Here is a 27,376-nt window from a genome sequence, read left to right on the forward strand (position 1 = left end):
ACAGCAATACTAGGGGTAAATAATGGGAGGAAGGACAAGATTTAAGGGGAGCCTTGGCTTTCAATTTAGTGAGGGTGTGTTTATTGGTTATTTTTCTAGAGGGAACAATGAAATTGTCTAAAATTGAGAGTGTAGATGGACTGTTGACTTTGGACACTATAGGTGATGCCCAATAGATGGAGTTGACTGAAGGACACATTGACTGAGAAGTGTAATGGTGAATGACAGTGCATACATACGATGAATATTGTACAGCTACAGAAACAAAGTCGAGAGGCATGCAGTATTCTGAATGAATCTGTGGGACATTTTGTGAAGCAAAATAAAACAGAAACAAAAGAGCAAGTATTTTATGGTCTCATTGAGAAAATACTTATAAGAAAATTGGGACCTAGATTATAGGCACTTATAGCAGTCACATGTAATCTGGAGCAGTAATTGTCATTTCCAGATTTTGAGAGGCTTTGTATATTTGTACAACCTGGTATTTAGAGATAAGAATGAAGTCTCTCAGGTCAGGGTTAAGGTAATTCAGAATACAGAGGTAAAGAAGACACTGTCTGTATTTCAGAACTTCTCCTACTTTATGAGACCAAAGAAAGTTCTATGTTGTTCAGAACCTAAATTTCCTGTAGCACATAATCTAACTCAACATGTCTGTATAGATCATTTAGACAACCCACACACAGGGAGCCCTGAATGAGAATGAGGGCTGTAATTCTGTATATCTTAATGCAATGCCTGCATACATTCCAAAGTATGTTAAGCAGATAATCAAAAAATATTGGCAAAGTCCCTTGAGAGATTAAATTTTTTAACTTGACCACCAGGAAAACCTCTGATATTCTCTCAAACATTAGGAACTCCCAAGTCAATAGTCCAGGCCCTTGATCTTGAGGTGAAGCTTATTTCTGTAGCAGAGAAGCTTAGCCTCCCCATAGGTATGCCTAAAAGTTACTTCCAGAGGACCTCTTTTGTGGCTCACATGTGACTTCTCTCTTTCTAAGCCCAACTCTGCAAGTGAAATCATTACTTTCCCCCCTACATGAGACATGACATCCAGGGGTGAAAGTCTCCCTGGTAATGTGTGACATGACTTGCAGGGATGAGCCTGGCCCTGGCACCATTGGATTAACAATGCCATCCTGACCAAAAGGTGGAGAAGAAGTGTAACAAATAAGATGTCAGTAACTGAGAGAGTTCCAATAGAGTTGAGAAGCTATTCTGGAGGCTACTCTTATGTAAGCTTCAACTAGACACTGTTACCTATCATAGTTTGGCAAATCCCAATCAAAACCATTCCTGCCAAACTTAAAGAACACCAAAGGCTCTATATAAGATTCTACAATGATTCCATGCACTAGGATTACTTTCTAGAAGCCTACTACCTCCAGATAGGTTCCTTGGCCAAATAAGTCCTGAAACAAAAAGTGGCCAGTTTCTCCAGAACATCAACTAGTTCTGTCCCCCATCCCATATTATCAACAGCCCTTTCCAACATGAAAAATTTAGAATGAGCATAGCCCAACCCTACAGAGTGGGAGAAAGATCAAAGTGATGGTGAAGTTACACAGAGAAGATAGGGTTTAACAAATGAATATGGTTACTGCATTATTATATTGATATTTCTTTTAGACTCCAGTGTCTTGGTGTAGCTAGTTGCAAAAACCAAAAATCGGGGAATGGTAACCCATACATATCAAACTCTGAAAACTGTTCTACAACTAATTGTTGTAATGTGTTTTGAAATTTATTGCTTTTTTGCATATATTTTATTTTTCACATAAAAGAAAAAAATTGATTGTGATGATGAATGCACAGATACATGATGACATCCTGAACCACTGATTTTACACTTTGGATCATTACATGATATGTGAATATATAATGTATATCAATAAAATTGCATTTGAAAAAGCTATCATTTGGGCAGGTAATGATAGCTCAATGGCAGAGTTCTAATTTGCCATGCTGGAGACCCGGTTTGACTCCCAGAGCCTGCTTATGAAAAAAAAAAAGCTATCATTCATAGCACATATGGGACAGTTAAGCAAACACCGTTTTTTAAAAATTTACTTATACATTTTTTCCTTCTCCTGGATTAAAGAAGATTTGTTGTTGTTCTTGGATATTTGTAATAGGCACCTCTGTACAGAGATGGAAACAATTTATAAGAGATCTGTTATATTAGAGGTGGTTTTTTCCTCTTCCATTTCTTTAACAGTTTGTCTTACATCCTTGTTATAGAGGGTATAGATAAAGGGGTTCAGAACTGAAATCACCCACAGTGTTGAAGATTCCAGCTGCTTTGGTATGGCCTAAGGAGCCTTTGATTGATGTATGGATATGATTGAACATCATGGATCCATAGCAGATGAGCACCACAATCAGATGAGAGGTGCACACAGAGAAGGCTTTGCTCCTGCAGCTGGCAGAAGGGATCTTAAGGGTGGCACTGTTGATGTAGAATCAGAAGGCCAGGGTGATGAACATGAGCTCAGGGTAGCCAGAAAGCAATCGCAAAAGCCACAAGTTCTACCACCTGCATGATGGTGCAGGCCAGGGCAATTCAGGGGTCAGGTCACAGAAGAAATGATGGATGGCATGGGGGCCATAGGAAAAGATGCCACTGATGAGAACTGTGGGCATTGCAATGGCCACAAACCACAGATCCAGGAAACGAGGGCCAGCTGTGCTGAAAGCAGACTGCTTATGTTAGTCACATGGCACAGGGGATAGCAGATGGCTAGACAGTGGCCATAGGCCCTGTTCATCAGTATGAAGTATTCAGTGCAGCCTAGTGAGAAAGCAAGGTCCATCTGCAACGGGTGGCCAATAAATGATATGGTCTGGCTTTTCCCCAGTAGGATGGCCAGAATCTTGAGGATGGCAGCTGTGGTATAACAAATTTCCAGGAAAGAGAGTTGTTCAAAAAGAAATATGTGGAGCAGCTGGTGGATATACTCACCGAACTCAAAATAGTAAGGTTACCATTGACAGTGAGGATGTACTTCACCAGAAATAAAATGAAGAGAGATAGAGCTGGATGGCCTGGGACTCTGGAAATCCTAAAAGGAGAAATTCTTGTAGCAGAGTCTGGTTGTCTGTGCCCACTGTTTTTCTGAAGTAAAACAGGAAATATAGGCCAACAACTAAAAGCAATCACACATTCCTAGAAAGATAAAGAGGTATGGATAGATGAGAGTGTAAATAACTAAATGCAGCTATTCAGAGAGGGACTAATGTTCATTCAGTATGTCCTCTAGGTCCTAGAGTTGTAAGGGTAAGCCAAATCAAAAAAGAAAAAAAGAAATACCCACAATTGGGTGGGTCACATCTCCATGGATAATCAAAAAACTCTCACTCACCAATACTGAATGAGGATTAAAGGACATGACTTTTCTGGGATATACAAGAAATTCAAGCCAGCATAACTAGGTTGACCAAAGGGGGGGGATTCAAATAAATAAAATCAGAAATGGAAAAGGAGACATACCACTGAACCTGCAGAAATAAGGGAGGTAATGAGAAGATACTATGAGAAACTGTATGCTAATAAACTAGAAAACATAGATGAAATAGACAACTTCCTAGAAAAGCATGAACAACCAACATTGACTCGAGAAGAAATAGATGATCTCAACAAACCAATAACAAACAAAGAGATTGAATCAGTCATCAAGAAGCTCCCCAAAAAGTAAAGTCCAGTACCAGATGGCTTCACGTGTGATTCTACCAAACATTCAAGAAAGAATTAGTACAAATACTGCTCAAACTATTCAAAAAAAATTGAAGAGGATGGAAAGCTACCTAACTAATCCTATGAAGCCAACATGGCCCTAATACCAAAGCCAGATAAAGATACCACAAGAAAAAAAAACTACAGACAAATCTCTGTAATGAAAATAGATGCAAAAATTCTCAACAAAATACTTGCAATTTAGGCCTAAGAGTCACCCCCAAGAGAGCCTCTTTTGTTGCTCAGATGTGGCCTCCCTCTCCAGCCAACACAACGAGCAGTCTCACCACCCTACCCCTCTCTACATGGGACACGACTCCCAGGGGTGTGGACCTTCCTGGTAACGTGGGACAGAGATCTTGGAATGAGTGGTGACTCAGCATCAAGGGATTGAGAAAAACCCTAGAATGAGCTGAGACTTAGCATCAAGGGATTGAGAAAACCTTCAAGACCAAAAGGGGGAAGAGGGAAATGAGACAAAGAGTCAATGGCTGAAAGATTCCAAACGGAGTTGAGAGGTTATCCTGGAGGTTATTCTTATGCATCAAGTAGATATCATCTTGTTATTCAAGATGTAATGGAGAGGCTGGAAGGAACTGCCTGAAAATGTAGAGCTGTGTTCCAGTAGCCATGTTTCTTGAGGATGATTGAATAATGATACAGCTGTCACATTGTGACTGTGTGATTGTAAAAAACTTGTGTCTGATGCTCCTTTTATCTACCTTGTCAAAAAAGGAGTAGAACATATGGAATAAAAATAAATAATAGGGGGAACAAATGCTAAAATAAATTTAGTTTGAAATGCTAGTGATCAGTGAAAGCTAGGAGTAAGAGGTATGATGAGTATAATCTTTTTTTTTCTTTCCTGTGTTCGTTTTGTTTCTTTTTCTATTGTCTTTTTATTTCTTTTTCTGAATTAATGCAAATGTTCTAAGAAATGATGAATATGCAACTAAGTGATGATATTATGAATTATTGATTATGTATGTTGTTTTATTTTGTTTACTTTTTAATTAATAAATAAATTTTTTAAAAAAAGAAAAAAAAACTTACAAATCAAGTCCAGCAGCACATTGATATAATCATGCACCATCACCAAATGGGCTTTATTCCACAGATGCAAGGATGCCTCAATATAATAAAATCAATTAACATAATACACCATATCAACAAATCAAAGCAGAAGAACCAAATGATCATCTCAACTGATGCAGAAATGGCACTTGACAAAATTTAACATCTTTTCTTGATAAAAACACTTCAAAGGATAGAAATAGAAGGGAAACCCACAGCTAACATCATCCTCAATGCAGAATAACTGAAAGCTTTCTCTCTAAGATCAGGAACAAGACAAGGATGTCCACCATAACCATTGTTATTCAACATTATGCTGGAAGTTCTAGCCAAAGCAATTAGACAAGAAAACAAAGTAAAAAGCATCCAAATTGAAAGTAAGAAGTAAAATTCTCACTGCTTGCAGATGACATAATACAATTGGTAAAAAAATCATGAAAAATATACAGCAGCACTACTAAAGCTAATAAATGAGTACAGCAAAGTTGCAGGGTACAACAGCAACACCCCAAAATCAGTAGTGTTTCTATGCACTAGTAATGAGCAATCTGAGGAGGAAATAATAAAAAATTCTGTTTACAATAGAAACTAAAAGAATCAAATATTTATGAATAAATTTAAGGATGCAGAAGACCTATACACAGAAAACTACAAGAAATTCCTAAAGGGAATAATGAAAGCCCTAAATAAATGGAAAGACAACCCATGCTTATGGATTGGAAGACTAAATATAGTCAAGATGTCAATTATACTAAAACTGATTTACAGATTCAATGCAATACCAATTAAAATCCCAACAACTTACTTTGCAGAAATAGAAAAACCAATAACCAAATTTATTTCAAAGGCAGGGAGCTCTGAATAGCTAAAAAAAATATCTTGAGAAAGAAAAATGAAGTGATACCTAACTTTAAAGCATATTCCAAAGCTATAGTGGCATAAAGTGGCATATCTAATTGGCATAAAAATAGTTATGCTGACCAAAGAAATTGAACAGTGTGTTCAGAAACAGACCCTTTCATCTATGGACAATTGATCTTTGATAAGGCAATCAAGCTAATCCACCTAAGGCGGAGCAGCCTTTTCAATACATGGTGCTAGGGGAACAGGATATCCATATGCAAAAGAATGAAATAAGATCCATATCTCATACCCTATGCAAAAATTAACTCAAAATCCTAAACACTAGAGCTGATACTATAAACCATTTAGAAGAAAATGTAGGGAAATGTCTTTTAACTTTTAATAGGAAGTGGGAAAACACAATTGGCTAAAAGGCACATGAAAAGATGTTCAACCTCACTGGCTATTAGTGAAATGCAAATCAAAACAATGAGATTTGACCCCCACTAGAACGGTCATGATCAAAAAATCAGAAAATGACATGTTCTGGAGAAGATATGGAGAAAGATTCACACTTATCCACTGTTGGTGGGAATTTAAAATGGAACAACTGCTCTGGAAGGCAGCTTGGCAGTTCCTCAGAAAACTATAGAATTGCCATATGACCCAGCCATCACATTACTATGTACATATTCAGAGTACCTGAAGGCAAGGACATAAATGGAAATTTGAACACCAATATTTATAGCTGCATTATTTATGACTGTCAAGAGATGGAAACAGCCCAAATGTCCATCAACAGAAGAGTGGGTAAACAAGCTGTGGTATAAACATATGATCGAATATTATGTGACTATAAGACAGAAAAAAGTCATGAAGCATGTAACAATGAGGATGAACCTTGAGAACATTATGCTGAGTGAAATTAGCCAGAAACAAAAAGACAAATAGTGTATGGTCTCCCTAATATGAACTAACATTCATGAGTGAATGTTGAGAATTGAAGTTAAGAACATAGGTTATCAGGAGATAGAAATGAAGTGGAGATTGGGCAATTGGTGCTGAAGGAACAGAGATTGTGAACAGGACTGACTATAAAGATTCAGAAACAAATAGCACAATACTTCCTGATTTTAGCACAAAAACATACGTACACTGAACTAAGCTGAATGTGACCATGATTGAGGGAGAAGGGCTGGGGGCACATATGAAACCAAAAGGAAAAATGAAGTCTGAGACAATACACTTTATAAATGCCTAGAGTGGACAATGATGGTGATTAAGTGTTCAAAATTTTCTTCTAGCTCTGGACCTGTAAAACTCAGAATGAGTTATTTGCTGCCAATATACAAAGGAAGACAGTCACAGGATACATATTCCCACTTTCAGGGAGAAATTGGAAGGAACAAACAGTACTGGAACAGTTCTGGAAACCTGCAGGGAAAACTCCATTGGATTTCAAAGGCTGAGAATCATTTATTTAGGGGGCTTTAGAAAGTGGCAGTCCCACCCTTTCCAAGGGCCTATGCAGTGGCCTCCCTCTCTCTAAACATTGGAAAAACCACCTTCTCAGCTCCACCCTCTTTAAGCATCAGACCACTCCTGGGCTGTCTGCCATCTCCAGGGCACATACTCATCCCCTCCATGTGGTGCCAGCCAGGCTCTCCCTAATACCCAAGGAATGTGCTCTACCCTCTCCAAAGCCTGAGGTGGCACAACATTTCCACTGCATTGAGGTGGAAGGCCCACCTTTGCAAACCCAAAGTTGCCTTTGGGGCAAACTCATCCTCTCCAAATACTTGGATGGGTCCACTCTCCTGGCCCAAGTTTTCTTGACTTTAGACTTTAGCGTCCATAGTTCCACCTCTGAAGTTATTTTACCTTCATTGTACCTTTTCTGAGCCCCCCCAGTCAAAACTGGCAGCAGTTCCTTTTACACTTCTGAACCCTTATAAAAAACATAAATATGCAAATCAAAGAAACTCAAGGAACTCCAAATAGAAATAAATCTAAGTATGCCTATTCCAAAACACATATTAATCATTCTGTCAAATACTGAAGAGAAACAGAAAATACTGAAAGTGGCAAGAGAAAAACAATCTACTACATACAAAGGAAGCCATGTAAGACTGAGTTTGATGATCTACTGGCACTATGGAGGTGAGAAGGCAGTGGTATGATATATTTAAGATACTGAATGAGAAAGACACCCACCCAAGAACTCCATACCCCACTAAATCCTCCTTCAAAAGTGAGGAACAGGTTAAAATTTTCATAGAAAAACAAATTCTTAGAGAATTTGTCAACAGGAGACTGGCCTTACAAGAAATACTAAAGGGAGTTCTGCCAGCTGAAAAAAATTAGACAGGAGAGGGAGGTCTGGATGAGGGGACAGAATTGAAGAGCACCAGTAAAGGTAATTTAAAAGGTAAAAAGCGAAAGAGGGAAAAAACATATAGCAATCTGACAAATAAAATCCAAATTTTAAGATGGTGGATTCTAGAATTGCTTTTACAGTGATAATTTTAAATGGTAATGGATTAAACTTCCCAATTAAAAGATACAGAATGGCAGAATGAATTATGAAATATAATACAGCTATATGCTGCTTACAAGAGACTCATCTTAGACCCAACGATACAAATAGATTGAAAGTGAAAAAATGGGAAAAGATGACCCATGCAAGCTGTAAACAAAAGAAAGCAGGAGTAGCTATACTAATATCAGACAAAGTATAATTTAAATGTATAAGCATCCAAAAGAGACAAAGAAGGACTCTATGCATTAATAAAAGAGGCAATGCACCAAGAAGGAATAACAATCATAAATGTTTATGCTCCCAATCAAGGAGCTCCAAAGTACATGAGACAAACATTGGCAAAACTGAAGGGAATGATAGATAATTGAACAATGATAGCAGGAGACTTTAATAAACCACTCTCCTCTATAGATAGAACAACCAGAAAGAGGACCCACAAGGAAATAGAGAACTTAATTTGATAAATGAATTTGACCTAAAAGACATATATAGGTCATTGCACCTGAAAACACCAGGTTATAAATTCTTCTCTAGAGCTCATGAAGCATTTTCCAGGATAGATCATATGCTAGAACTCAAAACAGGATTTTATAAATTTGAAAATAATGAAATTATTCAAAGCACTTTCTTTGATCAAAATGAAATGAAGCTGAAATCAATAACAACTAAAGAACAAGAACTTTCACAAATATATGAAGATTAAATAACACACTCTTGAAAAACAAGTCTGTCAAAGAAGAAATTGCTAGCTATATGGAGAGGAATGAAAATGAGAATACAACATATCAGAACAAATAGGATGCAGCAAATGCTGCTCTGAGAGGTAAGTTTATTGTGCAAAAAGCCTACATTAAAAGCAAGAAAAAGCAAGAATTGAGAGCTTCCCTGCTCACCTGCAGGAACTAGAGAAAGAACAGCAAACTCACCCCAAACCAAAAAGAAGAGGAATAACAAAAATAAAAGCAGAGTTAAATGAATGGGAGAACAAAAGAACAATAGAAAGAATCAATACAAGCAAAAGCTGATTTTTTTAGAAAATCAATAAAATCAATGGATCACAAGCAAGGCTGACAAATTAAAAATGAGAGAGGATGAAAAACAAAACAGAATCAGAAATGAAAGTGGGTTTGTAACCACAGACCCTGAAGAAAAAAAAATCATAAGAGGATACTATTGACAACTGTACATCAACAAACTAGAAAATTTTAGACGAAACTGACAAATTTTTGGAAACATGAACAAGCTACCCTGACTCAGGAAGAGATAGAAGATATCAACAAGCCACCCACAAGTAAAGAGATTCAATGAACCATCAAAAATCTTCCTACAAAAACAGCCTCAGGTTGGATGGCCTCACAGGAGAATTTTATCAAACATTCTAAAAGAACTAACACCAATCCTTCTTAAGTTTTTCCAAAAAAATGAGGAAAAAGGAACACTACATAACTTGTTTTATGAAGCTAAACATCACTCTAATGCCAAAACCAAGTAAAGATGCTATAAGAAAGGAAAACTACAAGCCAATCTCCCTAATGAACTTAAACACAAAACTTCTCATCAGAATACTAGCAAATACACCATGACTAAGTGGCGTGTATACCAGGAATGGAAGGACGGTTCAACACAAAAAAATCTATTAATGTAAAATAGCACATTAACAAATTGAAAGGGAAAAATCACATGATTATCTTGATTGATGCTGAAAAACCATTCAACAAAATTCAGCATCCTTTTCTGATAAAAACACTTCAAAAAGTAAGAATAGAAGATAATTTGAAACTTTACCTCAATATGAAAAAGGGCATCTATGAAAAACCCATAGCCAGCATCGTACTCAATGGTGATAAACTGAAAACTTTCTCCTTATGATCAGTAAAAAGGCAAGGATCTGTTCTCACACCACTATGAATCATCATTGTTCTAGAAGTTCTAGTTTGAACAAAGAAATAAAAGGCATCTAAAATGGAAAGGAAGAAGTAAAACTTTCATTGCCTGCAGACAACATGATACTATACTTGGAAAATCCTGAGAAATCTACAACAAAGTTACTTGAGCTAATAGACAAATTCAGCAAGGTGATGGGATATTAAATTAAAGTGCAAAAGTCAGTAATGTTTCTATACACAAGCAATGACCTAAGTGGGTAGTCAATTGAGGAAAAAAAATCCTTTCAAAATAGCAACAAAAAGACCCAAGTATTTAGGAAAGAACTTAATTAAGGATTTAAAGGAGTTGCACACAGAAAACTACATAACATTGCTAAAAGAAGTCAAGAAATATCTAAAGAAGTGGAAAGACATACTCTGCTCATGGATAGAAAGGCTAAATGTAGTTCAGATGTCAAATCTATCCAAATTGATCTACAGATTCAATGCAGTGCCAATCAAAACTCCAACAATCTACTTTGAAGACATGGAAAAGTTAGTTACCAAATGCATTTGGAAGGAAAAGAGACCCCAGGTATCAGAAAATATCCTTTAAAAAGAAAAATGAGGATGGAGGATTAACAATTTTACATTTCAAAACATATTACAAAGCCAAAATTGTCAAAACAGCATGGTACTGGCACAAAGATAGAAGTATTGGCCAATGGAATTGAATCAAGAGTGCAGAAATAGACCACCAAATAAATCTATGGTCAACTGATCTTTAACAAGTCCCCCAAATCCACTGAACTGGGACAAAACAGTCTTTACAATAATTGGGCATAGGAGAACTGGAAATTAGTAGCCAAAAAGAATGAAAGAGAAACCTTACCTTACACCCTATACACAAACTAACTCAAATTGGATCAAACAGCTAAATATAAGGACCAGTACCATAAATTCCTAAAGGAAAATGTACAAAACATCTTCAATACCTATTAATAGGAGGTAGCTTCCTAAACTTTATACCCAAAATATAAGCAACAAAAGAAAAAATAGATAAGCAGGAACTCCTCAAAATCAAATACTTTTATGCATCAAATGACTTTGTCAAAACAGTGAAGAGGCAGGCAATACAATGTGAGAAAATATTTGGAAATCACACATCTGACAAAGCTTTGATATCCTGGATATCTGGTATAAATAAGAAATCGAACAACTCAACAACAGAAGAATGAACAACCCGTTTCAGTTTGAAAGGATTTATGCACCCTAGAAGAGCCATGTTTTAATCCTAATACAATCTTGTGGGGGCAGCCATCTCTTTTAAACCTTATTCAGTACAATATATTGGAAACTTGGTTAGATTGTGTCCACAGAGATGTGACTCCACCCATTCTGGGTGGGTCTTGATTAGTTTACTGGAATCCTTTAAAATAGGAAGCATTTTGGAGAAAGTTTCAGAATGATGAGATAGCCACAAGAACTACCAGAGCCCATGCAGCCAGAGACCTTTGGAGATGAAGAAAGAATACATCCCCAGGGGAGCTTCATGAAACAAGAAACCTACAGAGAAAGCCAGCAGACATCATCATGTTCGCTATGTGCCTTTCCAGTTAAGAGAGAAGCCCTGAACTTCATCAGCCTTTCTTGAGTAAAAGTAACCTCTTGTTACTTTAATCTGAATACTTTTATAGATTTGCTTAAACTGTGACATTTTCTTGGCCTTAGAACTGTAGATTTGCAACTTAATAAATTCCCCCCTTTTAAAAGCCATTCTGTTTCTGGTATATTGCATTCTGGAAGATAACAAACTAGAACACAACTCAATTATAAAATGTGCTAAAGGCATGAATAGGCATTTTTCTGAAGATAAATGCATATGCCTAAAAAGCACAGGAAAGATGATCATTTTCATTAGCGATAAGGGAAATGCAGATCAAAACCACAATAAGGCAACAGCACACTTACATGAATGGTTGCTATGAAAAAAAACAGAAAACAACAAATGTTGGAAAGGAAGTTGAGAAATTTGGACACTGCTAGTGGGAATGTATGATGAGTATAATGGTACACCTGCTATGGAAGATATGCTGGCAGTTCCTCAGAAAACTAAATATCGAGTTGCCCTATGACCCAGCAATACCACTACTCACTATACACCCAGAAGAGCTGAAAGCAGTGACACACATTTGCACACAGATGTTCATAGTAGCATTTTTCACAACTGCAAAAAGATGGAAACAATCCAAGTGCCCATCAACAGATGAATGGATTAACAAAAAAGTGGAATACACATAGAATGGAATATTATAAACAGTAAGATGTAATGATTTCATGAAGCACATGACAAGATAGACAAGACTTGGTGAAATAATGCTGAGTGAAATAAGCCAGACAGCAAGGGACAGATAAAGTATGATTCCACTTTTATGACCAAGCTACAGTTAATATCAGAGGCTTATAATACAGAATATCTAGGACCTAGAGATATATGGAAGCTAGAGATGGGTGAATGGTTAGCTAATGAGGTTGAACTTAAATGTAAGAGAGGATTTACAGGGAGGTTTGGATTTTCTTTTGATGAGGATGTATTATAGATTATCTTTGTGTTCAGAACAACAAAATTATCTAAAATTGAAAGTGTTGCTGGACTGTTGACTTTGGACACTATGTACAATGCCAAATGAATGGAGGTGGGTGAAGGATGCACTGACTGAGGAGTAGATCGGTGAATGATGGTACATACATATGATTGAATATTGTCTGCTACAAAAAGGAATGAAATTATGAGGCATACAACATTGTTAATTATTGTGTGAGACATTTGACAAGGCAAAATAGGCCAGAAACCAAAGAGCAAATATTGCATGGTGTCATTTGGAAAATACTTATTTAAAAAACTGGCCCATGCACTTCCCAAAAACAATAATAACAATGACAAAATTCAAGTGTTACTGCAATAATGGAATAGTCACATTGAAAAAGTAATGAAATGTGACCCCCATCTTGTAAGCTTTTATAACAGTCACATTTAGTCTGGAGTTGTTATTTATGAGTTTTGAGAGGATTTGCTATATAAGTAAAACATGGTATTTAGACATAAGAATGAAGTTGATCAGGTTAGGATTAAGGTAATTCAGAATACAGGGATTAGGAAGACATTGTCTGTATTTTAGAACTTCATCTACACTTTGAGACCAAAGGAAGGTTTATTTTGTCCAGAACCTACATTTTCAGCAGCACATAATTTTACACAACCTGTCTAGACAGACCATTTAAACACTCCAGACCAAGAAGCCCAGAATAAGAGTGAAAGCCTTTAATACTTATAGCTTAATATAATGCCTGGCTACATCCAGAGAATATTAATCAGATAATCAAAAAGTATTGACTAGGTCCCTTGAGGGATGGCAGAAAAAAATATGGAACTATTAAACTTTACCACTGGGGAAATGCCTGATACTGTGTCAAGCTTTAGGGACATCCAAATCACTAGGCCAAGTCCATAATTTTGAGGCTTGCTCTTGTGAATCTTATGTATGTAACAGAGAAGCTTAGCCTATCTGTATGTATACCTAAGAACTACTTACAGATGACCTCTTTTGTTATTGAAATGTGGCCTCTCTCTCTAAGCCCAACTCTGAAAGTGAAATCATTGCCCTGCCCCCTACGTGGGATATGATCCAGAGATGAAAGTCTCCCTGGTGGCCTGGGACATGACACCCTGGGATGAGCCTGGCCTGGTACCATCATCATCACTGCCATCATGATCAAAAAGGGAAAAGGGAGTGTAACAAATAAGGTATCAGTAGCTGAGAGAGTTCAAATAGTGTCAAGAGTCTACTCATGAGGTCACTCTTATGCAAGCTTCAGTTAAACATTGTTACCAACCATAGCTGGCCAAACCTCAACCAAAATCATTCCTGCCAATCCTAAAGAACACCTATGGTGTTAGATAAGATTCTACAAAGGGTCCATGCACTACAGTAACTTTCCAGAAACCTACAGCCTCCAGATGGTTCCCTGGACCAGAGAAGTCCTGAAATGTAGAGGCTCAAGCCTCTCCAGAACATCAGCTAGTTCCATCCTCCTATTCTGCATTACCAACAGCTGCTTCCAACAAGAAAATGTTGGAATGGGCATAGCCCAAATACCACTATAGAGTGGAAGAAAGCTCAAAGTTTATAGTGGAGTCATACAGAGAAGATAGTGTTTAACCAAAGAGTATGATCACTGAATCATTATATTGTCATTTCTTTTAGTCACCAGTATCTTAAATCTGCTAGAAGTAAAAACTTGAAATTGTGGAATTATAACCCATACAAAACTCTGAAATGTGCTCTACAAGTACTTGTGATATGCTTTGAAATGTATTGCTTTTTTGTATATATTCTATTTCTCACAATAAAAAAATAAAAATGTCAATTGATGATCAATGCACAGCTGTATGAAGACATTGTAACCATTCTGGATGATTGTGCGGTATGTAAATAAATAATATATATCAATAAAAGTGAAAAAAAAACTGAAAAAGCCGAATAGGCTTTTTGCCAGTTTTCCAACATAAGAATGTCGTTTTCCAAAGACCTAGGATCCATCTCTCCGAAATGTAAACATTAAAGGAAGTTATTACCCTCATTTCCCGATTTCCCTTAGAGTTTAACTTAAGTGTTTGCCTCTTAATTGTAACTACCTATGTACAGCAAAGGTATGAGAAGTTTTAATAATAAAACCTGGTAAGAGACAATTGACAATCACAAAGACCACCGCAGCCACAGATGAACTTAAGGTGTGCTACACACAGTATCATTCCTTATACCCCAAATTATTTCGTTTTTAGCAGTAAACACACTGCTTTATACTTCTAGGACATGATGACTTTTTCAACTTTTGTTCCTTCACCTTAGTGTTAAATTATGGAAGAATGTTCCTTTTTCCATCCTCATGATTCTCATGCTTATACTCATCAAGTATCATCTCCTAAATAAATCTCATAGTTTTTACTACATGCATCCAAGTTGAGTATATTTAGAATACAAAATAAGTGTACAAATAAATGACTCTATATTCTGGGTAAAATTTACTAATGGCAGAAAAGTCCTTTAAAGTCATCTACAGAGTGATTCTCAAGCATCAATCAGCATGGCAATATAAAATTAGAATGGCAAATAGCTTTACTGATCATCTTCAAATGCTTAAACTTTCATTTTTACTCAGGATACTATGAAAAAGAAACAAAAAGTAGCTGAGAGGGGGTGATACCAACAATCTTTTGCAGTGCTAATTAAGACCCCTGCCTTCACTGGAAAGGAAGAACCATGATAAGCAAGTCAGGCTAACACAAGCAGCCTGTTTATCTTCCCCAGATAGGCCCTCTCCTACACAAACTTTCTGCCTGAGCATTTTTTGCAGATTTATAGCATGCAAGGTTGCCCTGCCCCAGACAGCTCACATAGTGCATGACCTCCTTGCCCCACCTTCCCCATTCCTTTGCACCCTTTCTTTGTTCTAAGCAGATATATAAACTGTTTCCCTGCCACCTTTCTTTGAGCAGTAACTGTATTTTAATTTTTCCCCCACATATGTCACTTAGTTCAATAAACATATTCTGGGCCTTAGTTTTCAAAGTCTGTTTTAAAATGAACAGTCTCGTGTCAGAAGTGGGATTTGAAGGCAGAAAACAGAAGGATGCCATTTGGGGAAAAACATGATACCAACAGCAATTCTTTCTGTTCTATCTTCTCTGGGTTCAATACAAGGCTCACTTAGCTAATCACTCTCAGATCTTTGAACTCTTGCTATGTTGTGGTTGAGGTAAAATCTGATTGGGTTATATCATTGTGGTAGATGCACCTTATTTGATTTCAGATGCAATCAGCCAAAGATGTAATCAACTGACTGATGATTTAATCAACCAGCCATAAAATATCCTTCCAGCAATGGTCAGGCTAATGCTTTCCTGAACAGACAACTGGGCATAAGCATTTGGCAAAGTTGACACCAGTACCTAACCATCACAGTTCACCAGTTTTCAATTTGACATCTGTACACATCACTTTGTAATAGGCTTAATTTCCAAGTAGAACACAAGAACAGATATATATTTTGCTTAACAGTACTCAACAGTCTTGCATACAACCAGAAATACACTACATCTCTCCAGAATAGGGTACAAGTCCTTAGGTAGCATTCATTCTTAAACTTTATATCTTAACACTTAAATACTACAACATGAACAATAAAACTTATGCCATATAAGAGGAAAACAAGATATTTGCTTATGGAAAAAATGCCAACATATTCATAACAATACAGGGAAGAAATACTCATATAATCACAGCCTTGTTTCTATAACTGGTCTCTTGGTCATGTTAATATTTATCACTACTTTCTACTACCCATTTTATGTTCTCTCTACCCTCAGTGAGCTCTTCAGCTGGCCGTGGTTCCTCGCCAGGTGGGTGACCCAGACCTTCATTCCTGAATTTTCTGGGCCATTGGCAGTCCTGCCTGGATTGGGCTGTTGCAGCTTTTTAAATTTTTTTTTAATTGACTTTTATCATAGTGCATGGTAGGACTAAGAAATGCCCTAGGGGATCTTCTGTATTCCAGGAAAACTTCTTTACCACTATTGTGAACTTGTAGTTCTATTTCCCCTTGATAGTCAGGATCAATCACCCCAGACAGAACTGTAATCCCCTTTCATGCCTGTTGATTCAGTGGCATGAGAAGCCCAAAGTGGCCAGCTAGTAGTCTTAGTTTCCAGTTCAATAGATCATTGTTCTGTTTCATGGAAAGAGCACTCCTCCTTTTAGAACTAAGACCTGTAGAACAGCAGAGTTTAATGTTTCAGGGGCAGGGAGGAAAAATTTTCTAGTGGATCACAAGAGGCAATAGTAAGAGATGCCAGTCCCATTTCCATCCCTTGATTCCTGGACCCATCAGTCCTGGCCATGGGAGAAACAGCACCATACAGTGGACGTAGATTCAGAGCATACACAGACTCCTGGAGAACATTGTTCCTGCCCTGCAAGGTATTGCCACGTAGGCCACTCCACAGTTCTATTAACCCAGCTGATTCTGGCTGATGAGGAACATAGTAAGACCAGAGAATTCCATGAGCATGTGCTCATTCCTGCATTTCATTTGCTGTGAAGTGGATTCCTTGATCAGAAGCAATGCTATGTGGAATGGATAAGGCATTCTGTAAGTCCAGGAATAGTAGTTTTTGCAGAAGCATAGCATGCAGGGAATGCAAACCCATATCCAGAGAATGTGTCTATTCCAGTTAGAACAAATCACTGCCCCTTCCATCTTGGAAGCAGTCCAATGTAATTAACCTGCCACCATTACCAGATTGATCACTTTGGGAAATGGTACCATATCAGAGACTGAGTGTGAGTCTCTGCTGCTGGCAGATTGGGCACTCAACAGTGGTCATAGCCAGGTCAGCCTTGGTGAGTGGAAGTCCATGTTGCCAAGCCCATGAATGACCTCCATCCCTACCACCATTCCTACTTATTTCATGAGCCCATTGGACAATGACATGAGTGGCTGAAAAAAGAGAATGACTTGGATTCACAGGATGGGCCATCTTATCCACTTGATTATTAAAACCTTCCTCTACTGAAGTCACCCTCTGGTGAGCATTTACATAGATTGTTTGCCAACTCAGAACGGTATATGCACATACCTCTTCCCGCGACCTCTTTGTCATGAATTTTTCAATAATGCTCCATCCAAGTCCCTGACCATCCAGCCAAACCATTAGCAACAGCCCATGAGTCAGAATACAAATGCACCTCTGACCAGTTCTCCTTTCAAGCAAACTGAACAACCAGGTACACTCCTCAAAGTTTCACCTACAGGGAGAATTTCTCCTCACTGCTGTCTTTTAAGGATCTCCTAGGATGGGGTTGTAGTACTGCAGCTTTCCACTTCTGGGTGGTCTGTGCATATCATGCAGAATCATCTGTAAACCAAGTCCAAGTATTCTCTTCTTCAGCCAACTGACTGTAAGAGGCCATAGCTCTTTTCTGGGAAAAAAAGGGTAATGTACCAGGAATGGCGGCCATGGGTATTTAGGCCACCTACTCATGTAACTTACTTGAGCCTTCAGGACCTGCTCGAGACCTATCTCTAATATACAATTTCCATTTTATGATGGAGTGCTGCTGTGCACACCCAACTTTATGGTTTGGTGGTCCAAACAACACCTATCTCAGGATAGGCAATTCAGGTCTCATGGACACATGGTAGCCCATGGTTAAGCATTTAGTCTCTACTAAAGCCCAGTAGCAGGCTAAAAGCTGTTTTCAAAGGAAGTGTAGTTATGTGCAGTGGTGTGTTAGTTAGATTCAGTTGTCAACTTGGCCAGGTTAGCATACCTAGTCTTGTTGCTGCGGACATAAGCCAATGGTACGTGAACCTCATTTGTTGCTAATTACATCTGCAGTCGGCTAGGAGGTGTGTCTGCTGCAATGAGTGACATTTGACTTAATTGGCTGGTGCTTAAATGAGAGAACGCAACGTAGCACAGCCTAAGGAGCTCGGCATTCCTCATCTCAGCACTAGCAGCTCAGCCCAGGCCTTTGGAGATGCAGAAAGAAGTCACCCCTGGGAAAGTTGTTGGAACCCAGGGGCCTGGAGAGAAGACCAGCAGAGACCATCTTGTGCCTTCCACGTAAGAAAGAACCTCAGTGGAAAGTTAGCTGCCTTTCCTCTGAAGAACCAACAAAATAAATCCCCTTTTATTAAAAGCCAATCCATCTCTGGTGTGTTGCATTCCGGCAGCTAGCAAACTAGAACAAGTGGATAGTAAGGCTTTGCTCCAAAATCCTAAGCATCAGCATTGTGATTCCCCTATAGGGGCCTGACAAAGGCTCCTGGCAGTATTCCTCTTTGCAAGTGACACTTCCAGCACCATTGGATCTATTGTATCCTGTGGCCCAAGTGGCAGAGCAGCCTGGGCCTGTCTCACAGCCTCTTGTTGTTCCAGTCCCCACTTAAAACTGACAACTATTCTTGTTACTCAGTAAATGGGCTGGGAGGGCACGCTCAAATGAGGAATATTTTGTCTCCAAAATCCAGAGGCCAACTAGGCATTTTCCCTCCTTTTTGATTATAGTAGGGGGCAGATGCAACAGCTTATCCTTCACCTTAGAAGGGATTTCTCAACATACCCCATACCACTTGACACCTAGAAATTTCTGTGAGGCACAAGGCCCTGGTAATTTTGTTGCATTTATCTACCATCTCCTGACCCACAAATGCCTTACCAATATGTCTACAGCTGCTGATACTTCTTACTCACTAGGTTAATCAGCATGATATCATCGATATAATGGACCAGTGTGCTGTCTGTTGGGAGGGAGAAAAATTCAAGGTCCCTGTGGACATGATTGTGATATGGGACTGGAGAATTGATATACCCCTGAGCCAAGACTGTGAAGGTATACTACTGTTCTTTCCAGGTGAAGGCAAACTTTTTCTGGTGGTCCTTACTGACAGCTATTGAGGAAAAATCATTTGCCAGGTCAAGAGCTGCATACCAGGTACCTGGCAATGTGTTGATTTGCTCAAGCAATGAAATCACATCCGGAATTGCAGCTGCAATTGGAGTTACCACCTGGTTAAGTTTACAATAATCCACTGGCATCCTCTAAGTCCCATCTGCTTTCTGAACAGGCTATATAGGAGAGTTGAATGAGGATGTGGTGGAAATCGCCATCCTTGAATTCTTCAAGTCCTAAAGAGTGAAACTAATTTCTGCAATAGATCCAGGAATGCATTATTGCCTCTGATTCACTATTTTGCTACATAAGGGCAGTTCTAGTGGCTCCCACTTGACCTTTTCTACCATAAGATCCCTCACTCCATGAGTCAGATATCCAATGTGGGTATTCTGCCAGTTACCAAGTATGTCAATTCCATTTATGCATACCCGAACTGGGTAAATGACCACAGAATATGTGCAGGGACCCACTGGACATACTGTGAGTTGGGCTTGAGCTAAAACTTCATCAATCACCTGATCTCCATAACCCCCTACTCTGACTGTCAGATCAGAGTGATGCTTTCAATCTCCTGGAATAAGTATCACTTCTGAGCCGGTGTCTAATAATTTGTTTAATATCTGATCATTTCCTTTTCCACAGTGCACAGTCACCCTTAGTAAAAGACCATAAGTCTCCTTAGAGAAACCTGGGAGAAAGGTTAATAGTGTGAATATTGGGCAGTGCAAATGGGTCCTTCCCCAAATATACCCTGCCCTCCCCATATTTGAGGGGCTCTGGGCCTGTAAACTGTCTCAATTTGGGAATTAATTAAGGTGTCGTGACTCTATGTTTTTGTAACTCAAGTTAGACTTCTCTTCATTCGACCTAAAATTATTCTGCTTATACAGCTCAAAGAAGAATTTGGTAGACTGCCCATCTATTTTACTTCTAGGTACCTGATGGTCTACTAGCCAATGCCACAAGTCTCTGTAAGTCAGATTATTTTGACTGCTGCTTTGAGCCAGCTTTCCATTATGGTGGAAATGTCCACCTTGTCTATGATGATTAACTGTCACCACATGGCTTATGCCAACTTGGAATCCAATCATCCCTATTGTGTTTAAAGATTCCAGATCAGTGACAGCAGTTCTCACAGTAATATCTGACCTACAGAGAAGGGCAACTACATAGCTCTTCAAGGATGATGGAGCTAGTCTCACAAATTTAATCCTCAAGGTTTTAATGAAAAATGTGTCCTTTGGACATTTCTGGGGTGTGTGAGCAGGTCTTCCATGATGAATCCTCTCTAGCCTTCCCATCTCTCTAAGCCTCTGGATCCCCTCATCTACATTATACCAGGGCAGTTCAGACATTTCAACCTCTGGTAGTGTCAGCCACCTTTGAATCCATGTTTCAGCCAACCATCCAACCAAACTGTTAATGAGCTTTCTAACCCCTCAAGCTACAATATTGGACACAGAATCTCTGCTTCGTGGGCCCATGTCAATAAATTCAGCTTGATCCAACTTTGTATTCCTTCCACCATTATACCATACCCTTAATATCCATTCCCACACATATTCCCATTATCTCTGTCTGTATAAGTTGGAAAACTCACGCAGATCTTTTGGAGTATAGCATACCTTGTCATGTGTCACACTTTGCACCTCACCTTTCAGGGCCTGTTAGGACTTTAATCTAGTTTTAGGTGTTGAAGATAAGAGGGGTGGTGGGGTGTGTCATGAAAAGAAATAGAAGTGCCTTTCAAGCCAATTAACTCAGAGCATTCCATCGCAGTTTCATATGGTGAAACAGGATTAGTTGCTTCAGACAGAGAAGTGAGGGCTGTTTCCTCAGGGGAGGTGGTAACAGGGTTAGCAATCAGTGAATGGGTTGATCTCATTAGGTAGCAGTTGGATGGCAGACTCCTCTCGGGAGACTGGAGGCCAGTAAGCTGTTTCCTCAAGGCAGGCTGGAGGTCAGAAAGCTCTTTCCTCAGGGCAGTCCATTATGGATCTATCCAGCAAAAGCTCAGAAGATTTCAGGGATCCCATCTCCCCATCACCATCATTAACAAGATGTATATCACCATCACACATTTTAGGATCCCATTCTATTCCAATCAAAGCCCTTACTTTCACAGCAGACATCCTGCAAGGTTGAGATTTAGTTTATGTTATAAATCTGCTACTTGCACAATGAGGCTTTGTGTCTTGTTTTCAGAGATCTCAAGTCTATGACCAGAGAAACTAAGATTTCCTTTCAAGGCACACATGAAAACTTCTACATCATTCATATGGCACTGAAGATTCAAATTTGCAGCATTCAGTGCTTCCCTTTCCTTCATCACTGTATCAAATGTATCAAACAATAACCAGACAGCATCATTGCACCTCTTAAATCAACAAAACTCCATAAAAGCTTCAAAAACATTATCACCCAGAGCCTTTCCTCATATTAGCATACAATGAGCACACTCTAGTGGTGATATTTTTAGTACCCTTTTTCCAAATTACCCCATGGACTCTTAGTGCCATCTTGATTATTGGAAACTGAGTCATTAGTGCCTCTGAGCTTTGTGAGAGTAGAATATCAGTGATAAAAAAACAGTTTTAAGATTGTTTCTCAAGAACCACTCCTGGTACCAAGCAGTGTTAGTCAAGACTCTCTAGAGTAACAGAGCCAACAGGATAGATCTGTAAATATTGTATTTATAAAGGTGTCTCACACAAATCTCTTAATGGAAGAGTCCAGAATCCACAGGGCAGGATGTGAAACTGATGGCTCTGATGAAAGGTCTTGATGAATTTCACAGAAAAGTCTCACCAGCTGAAGAAGCACTGAGAGTCTCTTTTCTTCCTTAAAAGCCTTCAGGTGATTAGATTATCTCATTGTCAGGGGCATGCTTTAGTTGATTGCAGATGTAATCAGCCACAATTGCAATCAACTGGCTGATGATTTAATCAACGAGCCATGAAGTGTTAATAGCCAGGCCAGTGCCTGACTGACCAGGCATATTCACTTGGCCAAGTTGACACCAGAACCTAACCACCACAAATCAAAATTAAAGAGCATGACTTTTCTGGGGTAAACAGCAGTTTCAAACTGATATACCTACTAAAGCCTTTACAGATTCATTAATGAACCACTGAGTAAGAACTCTCTGTTTTAGTGACTGTTTTTTATTACAAATGACCACATATTATATGTATAAAAATCCTAACATCAACATTTGCAACTATCCTGGTAAATGAGCTAAATTAACCTCTGATGAACCTAAATTTCATATGGCTACATTGCACCTGTTTTGATTAGGCTTGACCTAATTTTCTCAAGGTAAAACTCAAGAGCCCCAAATTTAAAATTAAATTTGATAAATGGGATGCTTTTAACAAATGGCTCCTAGGAATTACTGAAAGGAAACAATGAAGAACCTTAGAAAATGTAAACCCATAATCTAGTTCAGTAGGCTAAAAGTAAGATTTGTGCTTCACTTTCTTCATCACTGAAACGACACTCTCAAATCTGGGCCCATCGCTTGGTACAACCAATAAAAGTCTCACCAGCCAGTGCTGAAGAGGAATAACGTTTATTTAAACCAGCAGGAGGATTGGGGAGATTTCCTGAATCAGCCTTCCCAAAGCGATTTTTCCATTGGCTTTTGCACCCATCAGACACAAAGAGAGATAATTACCTTAGTTCACATGTAACAGAGGTCTGGAGAACTTCGGTAGTTTATCATACTTCCTTCAAGATGTACATCTTCATTGTCACCTGGGAGGGCGTCTCCCAGTCTAGGGAGACAGATGAAAGGCTTATCCAGGTGCAGACGTACATTTACATACTGCTGCAGACGTTATATTTACATATTGTTCCTTTGTGACAGGAAAAGCTTTCCCTACAGCCTGCTTCAAGCTCTGAGGTTTACATTTAAAGGCTGCTACTACAATTTCCAGTTAGCTTACAGTTTTAAGATGACATGTAAAAGTTACTTTTAAACCTGCTACAGTGTTAGCTGCACCTCCTCTCTCTCCCTCTTTCTCTCACATACACAGTACTACTAAAACCCCTTCTCCTCTTCTCTTCCCCTCCCTAAACCTGACCTCCTGCACAGTCCCTGTAAAGCCCTTTAAATCTGACCCATGTGTGCCAGTTTGATAGTATTATGTACCTTAGAAAAGCCATGTTTTAATCCTGATTCAATCTTGTGGAAGCAGCCATTTCCTTTCATCCTGATTCAATACTGTAGACTGGAAACTTTTGATCAGGTTATTTCCATGGAGATGCGACACAATTGTGGGTGTGAAATCTGACTAGATGGAGATTCCACTCTAGCCATTCCAGGTGGGTCTTGATTAGTTTACTGGAATCCTTTAAAAGAGAAAACATGGTGGAGAAACTTCAGAAACCTCAGAGCTGACAGAGCTGACAGATGTAGATGCTTGGAGAACAGTTGCTTCAGAGAACAGGAACATGGGTAATTTGAGATGCTTGAAGCCCAGCAGAAATCACCATGAGATGGTAAGCAAGCCACAATCTAGAGAGAGCCAAGGGAAGCTAAGAGAATAAAGCCAGCCCCAGAGAAACAAAGTGAGGAGCCCCCACAGGAACAGAGGCTGAAAGCAATGGAGCCCAAGAGCAAGGGACCAGCAGATGCCAGCCCTGTGATTTCCTTGCTGATAGATGTTCTTGACACATTGGCCTTTTTGAGTAAGGTAACCTCTTGTTGGCGCCTTAATTTGGACATTTTCACCAGCTTATAATTGCAAACTTATAACTTAATTCCCCTTTTTAAAATCCAGCCCAGTTCTGATATATTGCACTTTGGCAGCTTTCAGACTAACACAGATTTTGGTACCAGAGAAGTGGGGTGCTGCTGTGGTTTGCAAATACCAAACCAGTTAGAATAGCTTTTAGAATGGAAAAGGGGAAGATTCTGGTGGAGTTGTGAGAAGCTTGATAGAGAAGGCCTAAAATGCTTTGAAGAGACAGTTTGTAGAAATGTGAACTCTAAAAATACCTCTGACAAGGCTTTAGGCAGAAATTAAGAATGTGCCTAACCAGAAGGAAGGCAACCTTTGTTCTAAAGTCACACAGAATCTCGTAAAATTGTTTCCTGCTGTTGGATGAAATTTAGAATTTAAAGGCAACCACCCAGGATACTTAACTGAGGAGATTTCCAAATCAAAAGTGGGAAGTACAGCCTGGTTTCTCCTTGCAGCTTATAGTGAAATACATAAAACAGGAAAGAGTTAAGGTGAGAAATGAAATATTGGTTACAAAGAAACCAGAAATTGATGGTCTGGAAAATTCTGGGCTTCCAGAAAGTGAGACCCCAGAGAACAGTGCCCCATGTGAGGATTTAACCAAACATGGAAACAGTCATTTCAGAAAAAGCCAGCAATGGAGATGGAGTTATCAAGGAAGGAGCTGTGGAAAGTCCTTTCATGTGATGGGCATGATCCCAGAATATTGAGAAAACCAACAAGAGTGTTGTGAGATCTGTATAAACAGAACCACTACTAGTATGAACTAAAAGGGAAAGAAAAGGGACAAAGTGAGAGAAAAATATCTTCAGAGGGAGAAACATGTAGGCTAAGGTCTGGAGCCAGGAAACCGTGGGCCAGGAGAACATGTTGATCTGTATACATGGAAAGGGTGAGATTTCCCTGTGTGCACAGTGTGTGCCTTCTGCTTCATTGTTCAGGTAGAGTTATGTTTCCTCAGGCCTTGGAGAGGTTGGTGTGCATAAGTGGGGTCTTGTGGGAAGTCTGGCTGCCACCCCATTTTTCTGGAGGGATTAATCATGTGCCCCAGAGATGGCAGAGATCCTGGGTGATGCCCTGATGAATGAAGAGCATGGAGCCAAGAAAAATGTGGTCCATCCCAAAGAGTCCCAGTGTTGCAACTCACCCCTGAATTTGGAGAGAGAAGAAGGACACTGTATATGTCCTAGGAAAGGGTTGGACTGCTGTTTTCAAAACCCTGAGGATAAATGATTCAGATTTTGAAATCCAGTGGAGTTTTCCCTGCAGGTTTTAGGAACTGTATGGGTCCAGTGACCCTGTGTTCCTTCCAATTTCTCTATATGGAAGTGGAAACATGTAGCCCATGACTGTCTCTCCTTTGTATATTGGCAGTAGATAACTTGTACTGAGTTTTACAGGTCCAGAGTGGGAAGAAAATTTAGAACAGACAATGTCCATAACAGACTTTGATGAGAATTTTTTACTGTATTGTATTGTATTGTATTTATATTGTTACTGAAATGGTTTCAGGCTTTTGTAATTTTGTACTGGAGGTAATGTATTTTATACGTGGAAAAATATGTCTTATTATACACTTCCCTGAGCATATCTACATATTCTCTAGAAAGCAAGGATCACATTTAATTTGAGCATATTGACTTGATATTAAATGTAACAAATATAATTTGCAATTACTGCAATATGTCTTTTGGGGGGCTCAGAGGGTGGAATGTGCTGGTTTGAATGTATTATGTACCCCTAGAAAGTCATGGTTTAATCCTGATTCAATCTTATGGGGGCAGTCATTTCTTTTAATTCTGATTCAATACTGTAGGCTGGAAATTTTGATCAGATCATCTCCACAGAGGTATAACACACCCAATTGTGGGCATGATCTCTGACTAGATGGAGATGTGACTCCACCAATTCCAGGGGGATCTCGATTAGTTTACTGGAACCCTTTAAAAGAGGAAACATTTTGGAAACATCAGAAATATCAGAAGCCTTAGTTGATTAACTGAGACATTTTCTCGGCCTTAGAACTGTAAACTTGCAACTTAATAAATTCTCCCTTTTAAAAGCCATTCTGTTTCTGGTATATTGCATTATGGCAGCTAGCAAACTAGAACAGTGCCTTTCTCTGGATGCCTTAGTTTGAACATTTTTTATAGTCTTAGAACTGTAAACTTGCAACTTACTGAACTTCCTTTTTAAAAGCTGTTCCATTTCTGATATATTGCATTCTGGCAGTTTTAGCAAAGCAAAACAGATGGTTGGCTTCTGGTGTCAACTTGGCCAGGTGATAATGCCAGTTACCTGGTCAGGCAAGCACTGGCTTAACTGTTACTGCAAGGATATTTTAAGGATGGTTGATAAAGCAGAAGGCTTGTTTATTACATCATCAGTCAGTTGATTGCCATCTGTGGCTGATTACCTCAATGATCAACTAAGGGCATGTCTCCTGCAAAAGAGATAATAGAATTGGTTGGATTTGACCCAATCAGTTGAAGATTTTAAGGTAGAAGAGAGAATTTTCATTTCTTCTTTAGCCAGTGACCTTTTCCTGTGAAGTGTGTCAAGACCCACCATCAAAGTTGCCAGCTTCCCAGCCTGCCCTACAGAATTTGGACTCTTGTGTTCCCACAGTTGTGTGAAACACTAATAAATCTCATATTTTACAGATATCTCCTGTTGGCTCTGTTGCTCTTGAGAAGCTTGACTAATGCAGCTGCCTTTTGGGGATTAAAAATTTCAAAATTTGTAATCCCCAAAAGATTACAAATTTCAAGAGGAAACTCAAGAATTAGTTCCAAGAGGAAGTAAGGAACAGCTTGCTGCTTTCACTCAGGGGGCTCTTTGGGGGCTTTCTCTATATAATGTTATTATTTTGTTCTCTTTTAATCAAGGATTCCATCTCATCCGTTTTCTGCCATAAATTTGACTTTCTGAAGAGTTCAAGTCAGTCTATTGTAAAAATTCCATATTCTGGATTGGTACAGTGGTTTTTCATTGCATTTTAAACTTATTCCACAATCCTGTTTTTATGCCAATTGGGAGATAGATCTGTG

At 38.9% G+C, this 27,376-nt stretch overlaps 1 pseudogene; it reads right to left on the minus strand.

Moving 5' to 3' along the window:
- Positions 1-2,182: 2,182 nt before the first annotated feature.
- The window catches only part of LOC143657426 (olfactory receptor 6F1-like), a 28,004-nt pseudogene continuing 2,810 nt past the window's right edge, over positions 2,183-27,376 (minus strand).

This window comes from Tamandua tetradactyla, chromosome 2 (assembly GCF_023851605.1).
Source record: "Tamandua tetradactyla isolate mTamTet1 chromosome 2, mTamTet1.pri, whole genome shotgun sequence".
NCBI lineage: Eukaryota > Metazoa > Chordata > Mammalia > Pilosa > Myrmecophagidae > Tamandua > Tamandua tetradactyla.